The sequence below is a fragment of the Chamaea fasciata genome, unplaced genomic scaffold (assembly GCF_029207755.1).
Source record: "Chamaea fasciata isolate MVZ Bird 193981 ecotype frontalis unplaced genomic scaffold, bChaFas1.0.hap1 SCAF_3, whole genome shotgun sequence".
NCBI classification, from domain to species: Eukaryota; Metazoa; Chordata; class Aves; order Passeriformes; family Sylviidae; genus Chamaea; species Chamaea fasciata.
The window spans coordinates 9,373,483-9,390,538 of record NW_027094088.1 but is presented as its reverse complement, the minus strand read 5'-3'; positions in this window follow the sequence as shown (position 1 = coordinate 9,390,538).

The window sequence follows — 17,056 nt, the reverse complement described above, 5'->3', positions numbered from 1 at the left end:
TATTGCTGCATGTGAAAAATACTTCTGCCAGTGGTGCTCAACAGAAAGAGAATTTTTTTGCTTCAGAACATGCTAAAAAAAATTTAAAAGAACAATGCCCCCTAAAAACCCACCACACTATTAATTTGCAATGTGTTACAACAGAATCTGAAATTCAGCGTTTGAAAATGAACTCATTTTTAGACAGGCAGGTGTGTTGAGCCTATAGAGAAGTTGGATGCACGGAGTAAATTCAGATACGCAGTGCAAAGTTAGGCTTCCATGTGATTTACTGGGTTCATTTGCTTCCTTTTCTACTTTTATTCTGGATCTTTCTATTGTTATCCTTCCAAAAGGAATACAGTGTAGCAGATTCATCAGAGGCCATTATTTACTGATTCTGTATATTGTTTTCATCATGGTTGAACTCAGCAAATCATGAACTGATTATTGAGTTTTAGCAAGTGGCTAATGAATCATTGATGCTGGCTCAGGGAGAAAGAGATTCCTCTTGTTTCTGCAATTCTGCAGGTTTCCAACAGATTTCACAACAACTTCCATTCATTCCTTTTATTTCTTCCTTATCTTCTCTTGGTGCGTTACCTTTAAAAAACCCAAAGCCAGTGACCACTTCAGTTGTGTCAAGTGTTTTGCATTTTACCTTAGTGATGTCTACTGACTAAAAGCGCATTTAAGAAAGAACCAACATTATTTGCAAATTTCATGAGGTCTCAGGTGAATGAGAAACTATCTATAAACTTTCAGTAACCATAAATCAGAGACAGGATGGCACTAAAATAATATGCGATTTCAAATGAATGATTTTAATAAGTTAGCAAAACAGAATTGTTGATTAATACAGCATAACATACTCCATGTGTATCATGGAATTGTAATGAATTATTATCAAAGATGCTATTTTATAGCTGTAATGTAGCAGTGTGAAAACTTTAATGGAGGCCTGCAAAAAAGGCTCTTTTCCTTCTCATTTTTATCTTTCAGCTTTTTGAAATGCCTGTCCCTACAGAATTGCTACAAGATAATAGAACTCAAAGATTTATTTCCGATAAAAGGTTTAAATTGCAACAGCAAAATATAATAGCCCAATAACAAAACTGAATAGATATTAAAATGAAGAGGAAAGAAAAAGACATAGACTTATTGCTTACCTGTCTGTTCATGAAAATGGATCCATCATGTTGCAACTTGATAGTAGCTCCCTATAACCTGTATGTTGGAATTCAGGAGAGGAATAGGCTCATGGGAATTGCTAGAATCGCAAAATAGTTTGGGTTGGAAGGAACCTTAAAGATCATCTAGTCCCACCCCTTGCCATGGGCAGGGACACCTTCCACTGTCCCAGGCTGCTCCAAGCCCTGTCCAGCCTGGCCTTGGACACTTCCAGGGATGAGGCAGCCACAGCTTCTCTGGGCACCCTGTGCCACGGCCTCCCCACCCTCTCAACCAGGATTCCTTCCCAATATCCCATCTATCCCTGCCTCCAGCAGTTTGGAACCATTGCCCCTTGTCCTGTCTCTGCCTGCCATATAAAAACCTCCTGTCCCTCCCTTTTCTAAGCCCCCTTCAGGCACTGGAAGTGGCTCTAAGGTCTCTCCAGAGCCTTCCCTTCTCCCAGCCTGGCTCCAGAGCAGAGGGGCTCCAGCCCTTGGAGCATCTTCATGGCCTCCTCTGGACTCACTCCAACAGCTCCAAGTCTTTCCTGTGTCTGGAGCTGGATGCAGGTGGGGTCTCAGGAGGGCAGGGAAGAAGGGGACAAGTCACTTTTTGCATTATAATGTGTGTATTCGAACTCCACAGAAACAGATTTTCCTGGAAGTAATTTCTGTGTGGATTAAGCCTTATTTGTCCCTTTCACCTTTCCCTAGAAGAAAATTACCTTTGTCATAATCTGCCAAATTTAGTTTGTTTTCATTTCTACTCAACTGATATTGAGAATAGTAGAATTTTTTTCCTTGTGGTGAAGGTGAATAACTTTTGTGAAATAAGAAATTCCTGTATTATACATTAAAGACTCTTCACAAGTTTTTAGGGCTTGTGTGGAGTGATCTGATGTGAAATCAGAGTCCTGGGGTCATGTGTGCCACTCCTACACTGGGGGAACATGGTTTGGATATTTGTTTAGGGCAATATCCCAGTTTTTACCTTGAGAAAAAATGTAGGTTTGGATATTTCTTTTGTCCTTTTTTTCCTGCTTTTCTTGGTGGAGATGGGCAGTTTCAGCACGGGAGGTTGAATCTTGTTGGAGAAAATCTGTAGAAAAGATGAGGAATGGGGCTGGGGGGAGTGAACCAGAACCACCCTTATGTATAAACTGGCAGGCCGGAATATTTATAGTTTTGATAATATGTTATTCCCAGTCTTGCTCATAAAACCACTTCATCATCAAAACCAAGGTTTTGGAGTTGAAAAAGTCCATTTTCTGTAGTTTATGTCGAAACTTTCCAAGCAGCTCTTGCAGTTGCTCAGTAAACTTGTGGGTTTGTGGTTCTTCAGCACCAATCGCCATTTTCAACTTTATGTAAAATGAAGGGGCTGATACAAAGAAATTTTCTGCCTTTTGCAAATCTGTTCTCTGAAAAGAGAGTCCTTGTCCCATTTCAAACCCCAAATAAGAGCCCTCTGATTTTCTGAAGCCTGGAATGGTCCCACTTTCCTGGTGCAGGGGTAGTAGGTAACCATAGCTGGGCTGTTTCCTCTCATCTGTTTTTTCTCTTCACATTTCACAGAAAGTTTCTGCCACATATGGAATTGAACTGCAGCTAATAAGGTCTGATTAAAATTTTCAAGAGCAGCATCTTTGTCAGGTTTGCTCAAAATAACTGAGATACTTCAGATATTTTATATATTCTCTTTCAAAGATTAATGAGAAAACCCTCTTAAAATCAGAAGTAAATATTTTTCAGTGTTAAAGTCATTGTCTTTTTCAGTATGATACATCATTAAAATTAGTTACCTTCCTGATATACACACATTTTCTAGAACAAAGACTGTGAAAACTTTGGGGAACTTTCTTTCAAGAGCTGAAGCAGATGAAGTACCTGGATTTTTTTTCAGGTGTATTAAAGCCTGCTGAAAAGTTAAGTTGAAGTGTTTGATCAATTACATGTAAAAGAATTTTGGGTGGTGTTTTGTTTTTTTTTTTTTTTTTTTTTTTTTTTTTTTTGTTAATTTTATTTCTTTTAGAATAACGAGATTAAAAACAGACATCTGTGAACTAATATCCTACTTTTTTGTACTTCTTGTTCCAGGGTCATCCAGTCCAAAGCTTTTGTGTGTGTTGGGTTTGATAAACAAGGCAGAAAATTTATAGATCTTGTGCTTGTTGGCTTCCCTCCCCTTTATACAGAGCTGCTTGAGTGAAGACTTTGGGCTGCAGGAAGTTGGGATACTGCAAATAAACCCCCCGGCCTTCCCTGCCAATATTCCCTTCTTCCTACTTCTGTCCAGCCTGGGCTGTGTACCCAGAGGTGAGCTATTAATATTGCCTTTTTACAGCTAAATTATCTGACTCCAGAATTGTTCACAGATTCTATTAAAGACCCCTATTGAGGATTGCTTCTGCAAATAGGCATTTTAATTCATCCGGGTACACTAAGGTGTTACCTTGCTTTCATTAATAAAATGGAAACTCATAAAGAAAACCAGATTATCCTGAATTTATGATCAAGTAATTTTGTTTCTCTTAGCTCTGGTAATAATTGTGGAACATTATTTCCTTGCTTCTTTTCCTTTCTCCTTCACCTACCTAGACAATCTTAATTTCTCATGTTTATTTATCTTTTTTTTCTGTTTTAATTTGACAGGAAAAGCTATCTAGGACCCCAGGAGGCAAACGTGGAGAGTTAGCAATTGGTCCTTCTCATCTCCACTTTAATGAAATAATAAGTAATTGGTTCATATTTACCCACATTTTAGAAATTCTAGGTTATTCTTTGTGTCCTACCTTAAAAATTCTTAAAAGTGTAGTTTCTGGCTTTCATTTTAATACGTATTTTGCTTGAGTTTTTTTTCTTAATTTCTCATCTGCACTGTGAGATGATTCATCTCATCGTGACTCTGAACATCCAACTCCATACCTGCACTTTTCTGTTTCCCCCTTGAAACAAAGCCATCAGCTCCAGGTGAATGAAATTTCCATGCACTTGGGGTCCTCAACAGGGATGAACCAACACAGTTTTCCTGAGTCCAGTCCCTCTCTGTGCCAGTTTTCCTCAATGACAAGGCTTTCCCTTTATTGCCACATGCCTTTCTGGGGGAAAATTCCTGAATCCAGTTCTTCTGAAGGGGGATCATGGGATGGATCACATTGTGCCTGATCACTTCCCTGCTGCAGAGCCCTGCTGAATCACCTCTGCAGACACCACTTGAGTTGAGTGACTACTTCATGAACTTCAAATGAAGTGTGCAGGGCTAAATTATCCCTGGAGGTGCTTTGGCTCAACTTCCAGTTGCAGGTTATGCTTCTGGGATGTTTCAGGGAGCAACCACAGGAAACATCCAGTGCATTTACAGGAACATGAACGAGGACAATGCCATCACTCCCCAGCTACATTTGAAAGATACCACCAAAATTTAAAGCATCTTTGTTTCTTGTGCCGTTTCATTCAGAGGTTGTTAATCTCTTCTAAAATAGCATAAATGAGATTGAAAATTTAATTTTGAAGCCCACACACACATTAAAGGTGAAATGTATTAGTCAGATTTTAATCATGATCTATTAAAACTGGCAACAAAAGTGGAAGAGGCAGATCTCTGTTCCCATCACAGAAAGAAAATCTTCCTCAAAACACCTTTTTTTCCTAGTCCATGGCAGTTCTACTATGTGTGACCTAAAGGCCACCTGCTCTAGAGCAAGTGATGGTCAGTGCCTGTTTTGGTACAACAGTGTAAAAAATGTTTTGCTGCTTATCATCCAATTTTATCTTCATGAGCTGTTACTGCCTTAAAAACGAATTTTCTTTATTTCAAAAATTGTTTTCTTTAATGAGTGGCATTCATTATTTTTGATAATCTAGTAACTGAAAAGTAGTTTATGAAGATGGCCTAATCTCACTTAATGTCTCTGTTGGTATCATGGACATTGCACTTCTCTTTCTAAATGAAATCTTTCTTGCTTACACATTCATAACCTGCTCAAGCATTGAAAGCCAATGAACTACACATTTTCTTAATTTAGAGCTGCTGAAGTTGCTGAACATAAATATTTTCCATTTGATATTACTTTTGTGATATCGGAAGCAATAGCATGGAACCCCAGACAAAGCATTCCCAAAACATGGGCTGAATTGTTGATTTCTTTTTCTCCTCCTTTATTAAAAATGTCTAAGAGTTAAGGATGATATTCCAACAGGTCAAGTCCTGGAGAAAAAGAAAAATTAATTATATTTTTGCATTTCATCTATATTATCTCAAGAACAGGAATAGAAAACACTTAATTTCACACAGCCACTACCTGACTCTTCTGAATGGAGTCAAGGAGAAAGTTCTGACTTAATAGAGAATTAGGGCCAAATAGGAATAGGCCAATTGAGGGAAACAGGATCCTCCATCCTCATGTGGTGAGAATGAAGGTGAGTCTCACCCACTTTTCCTTCAGCACGAAGTAAGCCCACTGCAGGTTTTGTTTATCATGGAAAGCGGAGTAAAAAGATCACACACTTCTCAAAAAGGAAATAAAAATGTAAGGCTTCACTCAAGTTCCCCTACCAGGATGGGCTTGGTTTATCCTAGCTCTGTCTTTTGCTGTTAGGAATTTGTGAGCATATGTACAGTGAAATCTACAGAAGTGATCTTAAATAGAGTAAATTTAGCTTGGCATGTTTAATAAAAGCTAAAATATTTCTGGCAGTGGAAAATCACAGGACTAGAGACATTAAGATAGTTTTGAAACTTTTTGTTCTTTATTATTGCTTTCAGACTGCGTTAAGTTCTGAAATTAGTCTAAAAAATGATTGTAAAAAATCCAAGGTGAATATTCCATTAATTTTCCTAATCCAGAATAGGGAGCTGCAGGGGAAGCAGCTACCCTGCCTCAGTCTGTGCACTGCAAAAGTGCAGCTTCCTGCAAAATGACTTCACCTGAACAGAGCGTAGAATTTCTGCTGCGTGTACCATGAACTCCAAGGCAGAGAAGCAAAAGTAATTTCCCTAATGACTGGTTGAAAATCCTGAGATCTGCAGAGCATCCCCTTTTCATCTCTGGCAGAGCATCCGTGATCTCTCCCTGCCTGTTTGTGCCACTGCAGTGTGTGACAAAGGCTCCTGCACCGGGCAGTGCTGAAACAAAAAGCACATGTCAAAACTCGGGCAGGGAGCTTTGAAAGGAAGGATTCTCCTGAGGAAGGATTGTTCAGTTTTGTAACACAGCCTTGCCCTGAAAATGTCTCTTTAAAGCGTGTCCAAAGGACTTATAATACTTTATGTAGCCCAAGTGCCTTCACGTTTATTCTCAAATGCATCGAAGTGCATGGAAGCTTTTGAATTTCAGGTATGATGATGTGTAACCACCAAAATCCCACATTTTAAAATATATCCCAACACAGTTTAATTACCACAACTCCCTCACTGTCATGTCTGTCCCTGCCCTCCTTTCCCTTCTCCCTTTGCCTTTTTATCTGTGTGTGCCCAGTGAGGGTTTTGAGATGCCGGACAAGGCCGCAAAGGTGACAGCTCTGGTTTGGGGCAAACAATTTCTGTGCTGTGTCATGGGCAGTGCTTGTCCAAGGGGGACAGGAAAAAGGGCTGTCCCTTTGTGCCAGCCCCATTCTGTGACAGGGACCCAGTACAGGTCACTGCAATGAGGTTTGGGATACCCTGGGAGAGCCTGTGCCAGGTCCTATTGATCCCAGTGCAAAAGCTGCCTTTAATTTACTTTTGGTAGGATTAGACTGTTAATGAGCAGGTCCCTGCCTGAGTTTAGGAGGTGTGCAGCAGGTAACTGGCTCGAAAGGAGCATCTCTGCTTGTCTACGATATTCTTTATTGCATCTTTGTAAGAGCAGTGCTTCAGAAGTTTCTTCTTCCTTTGTTGTTAGAAGGCCAGGTTTAAAAGGTGCATCCACAGTGTTACATCTTCTCCATGGGTTGTTTATCCTCTCTCTTTTTATGCCTGAATCTAAACCAATAGTTGTTATTTTCAGGGCGTGTGCAAGACAAGAAATAGCTGTGTATGCTCTCATCGTGTTTCTCTGAATCACAAGTTAATTACTTCAAAGTTTAAGTTTATCCTAGAAATTATTGCTCTTCTATTCCCCGAAATACATTATCATAGTTTATCACTAGCGTTGTCATTGACAATCTCCCTGTTCTCACTGTGATATTGATGGTCTTAAACGTGTGTCAGATTCTCTGTGTGTGTGTGGTGGCTGAGAGCAAAGCTGACTTCTGCAACATTTTACTGTATTATCCGTGTTTAACCTCATTAGTTTATAGATTACTGTGGAATACTTTGTGTGTGGAAGGAGCAAAGCAGCACCAATTTAATTCTCTGTGCTGCCTACACAAGTCATCAGTCCCTTTTGGTACTTCTGGAAAGTATCTGCAAATGTTATTTTCCAGAAACATTAAGCTGGTTCATTATTAAATCTTTCTATAAATTTCATCCTCTCTAAGATGCTAAAAAATCTTTAGAATTCATCAGCATGTCTTAATACTTGTGCTTGGCTAATGTTTTACATTTATAGGAGTTTTAAAAGGCAGGTGCAATGTGACATATCACAAGAAGCAAATTAAACTCTTGTAAAGCACAGCTGGAATGCTAAAAATGTGTATTTGTAATTTAAATATGTGACACCATCACACTGTAAAATCAGTTCATAATTAGAAAACATCTGTTTTTTTCCAATATGGTGTCTAATAGTATATTTAAATAATTTAGAATGCAATAAGGGGGAAAAAAAAAAGTCAAGCTCTAGTAAGTGATTCAGGCCTTTTCTTTTCTTTTGTTTAAATGTCCTCTTCCAGGTATTTAAGTAACCCATCATTTTGAAGCTAATTCCTGCTTCACATTATAATCACCATTGATGAAATACATATGCCAAACATATGTGCTGTTATGACCTTATTGTCAGTCAAGAAACAGGTTTTGGGGGTGCTATTGTTGAGAAGGATTTACACACTGTCATGTTGCTGCTTTTTTTCTTTTTTGATTATTGGAGAACTGTGACTCAAATAAAAGTTTATTATTTTAACAGGGAAATTTACATGAATACTTATATTTATATATAGTAAACACAATGATGGCTGAAGAGTTTATGATATCTGGAAACATACTTAAAGTAGATTAAATACTGGCTTAAAATGTAGTGGGATCAATTCGAGTTTAACTAATAAAGTTTGAACAAAACCACAACTTCTCAAATGAAGTTAACATGGTAAATTAGCCACACATCTGTCAGCGGTGCTCACGTAGGAGGGTATTTATATGGGTGTGATGAAATTCCTAATGGATGTTTTTATCCTGCCTGAAGTGTGCAAGCAGAGCATTCCCCCACTTTATTGGCAGTAAACTCTGTAACCTTTCTCCTGCCACTGCCTAAGCATCTGTTGAAGAGAAAGAGAGGCCATACACTCCTGAAGAGGTTTTGGGCTCTTTTTATCATGGCCATACATGTACAACTGCTTGAAAGTCTTCCCACATCCAGGAAAATGCCCCAAGAAGCACACTGGGCACAGCAGTCCTGCCCAGAGGGATTTTTTAGCTCAGAAGCTGGGGACTGGTGTTGGTCAATACCATGAGGTCCATCTATTACCTCCTCTCTGGGATGTGAGTGTTCTGGAGGAAAAAAAAATGCGTTCAGTTTATGTGCTTCCTCTTTTAAGTGAAAATAATTTTTGCCCTGGAAATGAGGGAAAAAAAAATCTAAAAGTAACTTTTGGAGGGCTCAAGTACATAAAGTTAATGTGCTGCAGTTTACATGCAGCTCTGTCTTGATCATCTTTTATCAACCTTTGCTGCTGCAGCCCACCACAGGCTTTTCATCAGTTTATGCATTGTGTGCCAGGGCAAATAATGACAGAATATCTAGCTAAAGAAGGGGTACTTAATCAGCAATCAAGATTCAATTTGTTTTAATTTTAGCAGGTGTTTGTGAGGTACATTGATGGGAGAGATAATATGTACTGCTTTCATTAGCTCTCTTGTTTTTGTGCTTGAACATTTAAGAGCCAGATGTTCGGAGGTGAGCTGATCAGAATATTAAGTCTCCAGAGGTTGGTTTCCATAGTGTTTTACATTCCTTTCTTTATCTCCCTCAGTTCACCCTGAGCTATGAGGTGCAAGTGCTTGCAATGACAGACTGCATCTCTGCTTCCTATTCAACTAAAGCTTTAAATTAGTCTAAATCTTAAAAAAAAAAACCCAAAAAACAAAAAAGCAAACAACACAAAACCTACAAAAATTAAACCCACATAAAACAACTTTATTTTAATAATGTGCAATTAATTTTTGGTCCTTGGGTCAGACTTATTGCTCACTCAGAACTAGTTTAGTTGATAAAGCTCTTACGGAAATGATTTGTTTAGTAAGTGGTGTATTGCCAGGAGTGAAGAACATGGGATTACCTTCACTCAGTAAACCACTGATTCTGTCATCACCACCTTAAGTTAAAAATCTAATCTAAATAATTTGGGGAAAAAAGCAGCAGCTTTGATGTCAGAATGCCCGGCCGTGAGAGAGGGCTCCAAAATGGCCCTTAGGAGTGGCTTGAGTTGAGATGCTCTTTAACAGAAGAAACAGAGATTACATTTGAAAATCACAGGAGTTTGGTGACATGAGGTCTCTAAAAGAATGAGTTGGAGTGGACAATAGGATTGCAAAAGAAAGGCGGTTTAACCTTTTGGGCTACGTTTTCAGCCTGAGAGGTAACACCCAGCAGCCCTGGCTCGGTGGCTGCTGCAGTAATAAGTCAGTGTTCTCCTCCGTAATAAACTCTCCCAGCATTGTGATTATGGTTTTCTTTTAGTAAGGAAAAAGCCTCCAGAAATGAAGAGTTAACCAGCACTGCCATTGGCAAATGCTATAATGTTTCCCCTCACTATTACTTGTTCTCTGTTTACTTTGATGCTCAAAGATTGCCCTGTTTTACAAGCATATTTTCTTAATTGTGTCACCTTGTACTGTAAGTGTGTCAGAGGGGAAACATTTGCAAGTGATTAGATATGGACCTTTGTGTCACCAAATGTATGAGGTACATACCCTTATAGGATATAATTGTGATCTTTTAATATGCGGCCATTGACCCGGACTTGTTATTATCTATTATAGTTTATAATAATGTATCTCTTTATGATTAAATGATGATGCCTGGCAGAACACTATGATTAGCATTTCAGTTATTTATAGATTATGTCAGAGCAGTAATAAACATAAAATGCTGTTAATGTGTGGCTAATGAAATCTGGACATGAACAAGTTTATGAATTGATATAATTCATTTGAGTGTTCTAACTGAGCTGCTGGTTCTCGTCATAATTCAAAAGCTTAGCAGGGTTCACCGATTAGGTGGTAGACTAATTTGCTACAAAAAGTCAATGGGTTTTCATCGTCTTGGGCTATCATACACAGCATGGCTGATTGCATAAGGACTATACAAAGTAATTCTCATAAATATATTTATTAAGCTTAATATGTTTTGTGAGGTTAGGATGGAATCAGCCAGTGCACAACATATGTGGAACAAAATCACAGTGTGTTAGATACTAAAAAGATATGTTCAGTAAAATCATTCAGGAGCAGATCGATGAGGGAGTTATTTGAATTTTAAAAAGTGAGCAATTCAATATCAAATATAAATGAGAGCCATAAAGAATGATACATATGATTGACTGAGTTTGCTCGACGTTTATTTTACTTTGGCATCGTAATGTCATTTCATGCTACAAATATCATTTTAAACTTGGGTTACTTAGTGCTGAATTAGGCGGGTGTATTCACAGAGCTTATGGCAGCACTGTTTCCCTGTGACTGGGAAGACTCAGGCACCTCTCCCAGCAGAGTGTGTGTTCTCCTCTTCAACAACGAGGTCTAGGGACTGCAGCACATCCTTTCTTGGCACTGCCCTTTGGTTCCTATATGTGCTGAGTCCTGGTCATCAGGAAAGATGCTCGCAACGATGTTCCTAACCTTTATGGGATCTTTCTTTCTTTCTTTCTTTCTTTCTTTTTCTTTCTTTCTTTCTTTCTTTCTTTCTTTCTTTCTTTCTTTCTTTCTTTCTTTCTTTCTTTCTTTCTTTCTTTCTTTCTTTCTTTCTTTCTTTCTTTCTTTCTTTCTTTCTTTCTTTCTTTCTTTCTTTCCTTCTTTCTTTCCTTCTTTCCTTCTTTCCTTCTTTCTTTCCTTCTTTCCTTCTTTCCTTCTTTCCTTCTTTCTTTCCTTCCTTCTTTCCTTCCTTCTTTCCTTCCTTCTTTCCTTCCTTCTTTCCTTCCTTCTTTCCTTCTTTCTCTTTCTCTTTCTTTTTCTTTTTCTTTTTCTTTTTCTTTTTCTTTTTCTTTTTCTTTTTCTTTTTCTTTTTCTTTTTCTTTTTCTTTTTCTTTTTCTTTTTCTTTTTCTTTTTCTTTTTCTTTTTCTTTTTCTTTTTCTTTTTTTTAAGCAATGCCTGAGTAGGGTATTGGATGTGATTTCCTCTTTGGGATCTTTATTTTTACATCAGTCTGTCGGTTTGCTGGCTTATTCCTCATTTTTCCTGTGACAGCATCCGTTGCTTTCTCCCATTCTGTCCTTCCTTGCACCAGATCCACCATTGGTTTAATCAGGGTTGAATTCCTGATCAGAATCCTTTGTGCCACCCAGAAATTCTAACCTTTGGAAGTACTAGACTAATGTATATCCTCTGTCTAATTTTGTCTTTTTTTCAGTATTTTATCTCCTCCAAAATGCATTCTTTTAGAACCTTTTGTTTGAATGCTATGCATAAACTGACTAGGCTCCTTTATGAAGAAAGGAAATCTGCTATGGGCTTATTATCTGCTAAACAGAACCTCAAATACATTACAAAAACACTTAGGTAAGATAAATAGCTGAACCTTTTATTTATTTTAAATACTGACAAAAAGTATTAATAGATGTTAAAATATTACAAAGAAACTAACCCAAAGTATCAGAAATTATTTACTTCTTGTGCTGCTTATTTGAGAAACTAACAGGATTAGTCATGAGATTATGTCCCTGGGACAATCTCATTAATAGTAACATTAATCACAAAATTTTCAAGTTTTTCTTTTCCCGTTTAAAAAGCCCCAACTCTGTAGTTATTAACAGGAGAGAGGGAAGTGCTTCTGGAGGACATGGCTATACAGTTGTATAGCAATTTCTTATTAAAACAAGAGTCCAAACAGAACCCTTTGATATTCTCCCCTCACATTTGTTTCTCTACTCAACACGTGATTCACGTGATCCCTGCACTTTTGATCTCCACTACCAGGTTTTCCTCTGTTCCTTCCCTGTATCATTCACTACATGCATTCCTTCCTTGCCTTACAGAAATCTTGGTCTTGTCCCTACAAAAAACAACCATTATGTAATCATAAACCACACACCCTGCTCACTCCTCCCCTCTCCCCATGCAGTTGCTTTCAAGTCCTTGGAGAGATTTAGAAACAGATTCATGCATTTTTCTAAAGATGTTTTAAAAGACGAGATTAAAGATGCAACTTCCCTAAGACTTGGGTGAAGACACAAAAAGCTTCATAGAGGTAGTGAGTTGAAAGCCATCAGAAACATTTCCAGGTCAGAGAAGTCCTTCTTAGCAAAGCGTCCTTCATGCAAGGTCTACACAGGAAGCCTCTATCACATCTGTTTGCTATCTGCAGTATCATATCTTGCATTCTGTTTATTTTAAATTTCTGCTTACTTAATTAAAAATGTGGCTGATATTTTTTCCTGCATCACAAATGAGATCTCCAACATTTCATTTATAAACTGATACTCGGTTCAGCTTCTGCTCTTGATATTTTCAAGAGGCCAGTGATTAAAAATCCTATGTGGAATATGCTCTGTTATTGCCCTCTCTAGACATTGTCGCATAAAACCTTAAAGGTTCTGGTGCTAAATCCCCACGGCAGCGTTTTGATACATGCCAGATGTTCACTCATGGGAGAGATAAATGTTTAATAATTTTTCCTATTGTTACTGTTTTTACAATGTGTTATACTGTCGTGGCTTGCTAAGGCTAAAGCTCTGTTTTGCTGAAGGAACAAGCATATAATAAGTCAGATGTTTACATTTCCATCAGCTTGGTTTTGCATAATAACATGGGAGATTTCACCTGGAGCACAAGTAGCCCAACTCTCTCCGAGCTGACAAAAGGGTTTAAGTGCAATCCAAAATCCTGTTCCAGGGAAGAAAGGCTGCCAAAGCCTCTAGTTGGTTTTGAAAGTCTCAAACTTCATTTGGCTCCAAGTAACAAGTTGAAACCTATTTGCATACAGGCTTGACCTGCTGTATTTCTTTACCTGAGATGAGAAGCATTAATCCCATTTTCCTGTGGCATTTGCACCCTAAATCCCCAGTATAATGGAGAAATATTCATCTTCTAAAATTAGACAAGTGCCAAAATGTTTAAAATTGATATTATATACTGGAGCAGAATTGATCCCTGTCAAAACACTGATAATGTCACAAAATTACTCTGGTTTTTGGAGCTAGCAGGAGCTAATAAGAATGGGATTCATTTTCCCTCCAAAATGGCATCACAGCGTGAGGGAACAGACTACAGCCAAAGTCTGAATTTCCAGGTACCTTCTGTGCAACTGTGAGGGGCTCCATTTGCCAATCTGTGCAACAGAAGTTTGCTCCTTCTTTGGCACCCCAAAAGCCTGTCACTGAGTGGTACCTGCAACAGTGGAAGATGTGTTATGCCTTGTGTGTCCCACACGAGGCAGGAGGAGGGGAAAAGTAAAGGAAAATTAGTGAGTCCCAATGCTGAGACATGAGTGTGGCCTAGTCATACTGTGCATGATCACTGCTCATCTCAAAGAACAGTCATTGAGAAATGACCTTCCTTCACCAGCCAGGTACATCCACAAAAGAACAACTTCCTTAAAAAAAAAATAAATAAAATCCTTCTTTGCCTCTCTGCTTGTCCTGAAGGGCAGACAAGGTAACAGAGAACTGAGGAGCCATCTAATTTAAGAAGGATGTTTGCTGAGCTCTTTCTCTCATGCACATGCACTCTTTCACTTATTCACCCTTCCCACTGCATTATCTTAATGAAATGAAGTCGCCCCCCTCGCATCTTTCCTGTTCACCCTGTCTAGAACTTGTAATTGCTTATTGCAGATTCTCTGTGCTCTAGATCTCCACTGTATAGGCACTGCAGACCACATTCTGCTGGCCTGAGTGAGGACAGCAGAGGTGGATCCCCATCAAAATCAAAAAAGAGTGAAGGAATATAAATCTGTGTCACATTTTTCTCCAACTCAGATTAATAAAAGACGCCTTACTCTGTGAAAAGTCATTATCCTCAAGGAAATAAAAAAGGTGAATCAGGAATACAGGTCAGGCTGTTTTCAGCATTTAAATCTTGCTTTTAAAATTAAGCAAAAGATTGGTAATCTGTAGATTTGGCTTCCTTGTCATACAGTCCTTGTGAATATGAAGAAATCTGCAGGTTTGAAGATTTAAACAATGGGTTTTAGTTGCAGTGTAGCTGTGTCCAGTGGAACAGGTACATCCCAGTCCACGCTCCGAGCTCACCAGTTCAGTGTGGGTTTCCATTTTGCATATGTGATGGTTGAGTCTATCAACCATAATAAATACTGTGCTGTGTCTTGCAAGCTGGTGAAATTCTGATGAAATGCACACAGAGGTGGTGCATCAGCTCTTACCTGTCTGCAGAAAATAAAACACCTTAGCTTCGCGGGGATGGCATCAAACATCCAGGGCTAAATTCCTCATTCAGCATCCTCAAAAACTTCACCTTCTGTGTAGAGAGCCAGGATGAGGGAAGTATTAAATTTCAGATATTTCCATTAATTGAGGTTACCTGGATAATTTTCTGGCATGTTTTGCTTTACTTTCTTATACCTTCCTCCATGCTGAGTGTTAGCATTGTCCTTGGCATGATGCTTTACCTTGGAAAACATTTTTAATGCATTGTGGGATTTGGATGGCTGTTGTTACCAAAATGTTCAGCTTTATTGTAATGTGGCAGGAAAAAAAAAAAGTCTTGGACAGTACAGAACGATTCAAACAAGCAGAAAGTTTTCTTTCATTTATCTCAGTATAAAATACTACAAATATAAAAGCCAGTTAATAGTGATGTAATTATGAGCTAGATCTAATTTTCTACAGATCCTATTAATTGGATCAGCAATTGGAGGCAGCACACTTAGATTATGACATGTTTTATGCTGTGCTGCCAGGTCGGCTGAACAAAACAGGTATTTTTCAGAGCATTTCCTCCCATCCCTGATCAAACCCCAACAGTAGGTAATACAGTAATTCTAATGACATTCACTGTATTTTTAAAATTCACTATGTGGAAGCATGGTCAAATTGCTAAACAGACTTTCAAAATTATCTTTCTAATTATTGATGCCTGAACAATTTAGAGAATAAAGGTAGCAGTAATGAAAATAGTAGTAACAATGATAAATTATGGCTCTTGTTCTCCTGATATTTAAGTCAGGAAATTTTACCATTACATCTGGCAAGGAATGCAAACAAAATCCGGGGACTCTTAAAGTGAAGCCCAGCCCAGGCTGCTGAGGGATGTACATTGAATATGCTGTGCTTTTCCTTTTTGCTTCCATGTGCAGTAGATACATCATTGTTACCTTCCTTCTCTAAACTTACGCTGTTATGTACATAAAAATATAGAAAACAGTGTCTTAGCCAAACAACGATAATACCACAAGTTGAAACAACTACAGTGAAAGGTAAAACTGAGTTCTTAACTTCCAGCTTTGGCTGGAGGGAGCAGAGCAATGCCATGACCTTGACAAAATGGAATTGTGAGCTTCTCAGCTTTCCTGAGGTAGTGGCTGGTCTTGAGGTTGCATCCAGGATCCTCCTGTGCCTCTCATGGAGGGGTTTTCGGGTAGAGAAAAAGAGGAGCTGCAGGATGACTGTCAGAGCCAGGGAAAAAGAGGCTAACAACTATGGAAGCAGCTTGGCTTTGGGTGGAGAGGTTAAAACCTCCAGAGAGGTTTTAAATGGAACACCGCTGAACTTAGCTCTGCCCTTCCATTTCATATTTCTTTGTTGGCTGAACTCTGAAGTCATTATGGATTCAAATGTAAGGATTACAGGGCTATTTAGAACCCCAAATCGTGAGCAATGATGGTGAGTTCAAGAATCTGGTGGCTCCATCTCCAGACTGATGATCAGCTCGGAAATGTATATACATGTGGTACCGCTCCTTCCCATTTATTCCAGCTCCTAAAATCCTTTTTCTTTGCACTTGCACAGTGATCATGAGGTTGAATCCCTTGCAGTAGCAAAGAATGATGTCATGGACATCTAAAAGAGAGAGAGAGAGGGATGAAATGTAGTGGGAATTACATGATGGAAAGTAGCAGGAAGGTGAGGCGGGCGGGCCTTGGGTTTTATGACAAAGAATATTGTCATAGCAGAAGTAGCAGAAAGGATTAGAATAAAAGGTGAGCACAGGCAAGCCAACAATTGCTATCCTGATTCAGGATTTCTCCTTCCAATGCAGTGTTTGGATATGGTGGAGTTACAGAAATGAATTCCAAAGGTTTGGGTTGTAACTGTTGTTAGCATTTGCACATTTCGTGATGAGCCCTAATGCAGAACTTGCTTTTGTTATATGAAATACGTGCTGGACATATTCTTTTGGAATCCCCTGAAGATGGGAGCCTGTAGGATCTGCTCCCTTTGCAGTGCTGCCAAACACCCAGGAGCTGATATAAACCAGGGGCAGGAAATGGCATGGGGAAATTAGTTCATATTCCTAAAGAATGGTATAATAATTGCTCCTTCTCTAATTCTTTTCTCCTATTTCTTGTAGTTGTGGGGAGACAGGATTTTATAGGTATTAAATATGTTATAGGACAATTACCTCTGTTTCAACCAAGCCTGAATTGGTAATTGTGCTGTA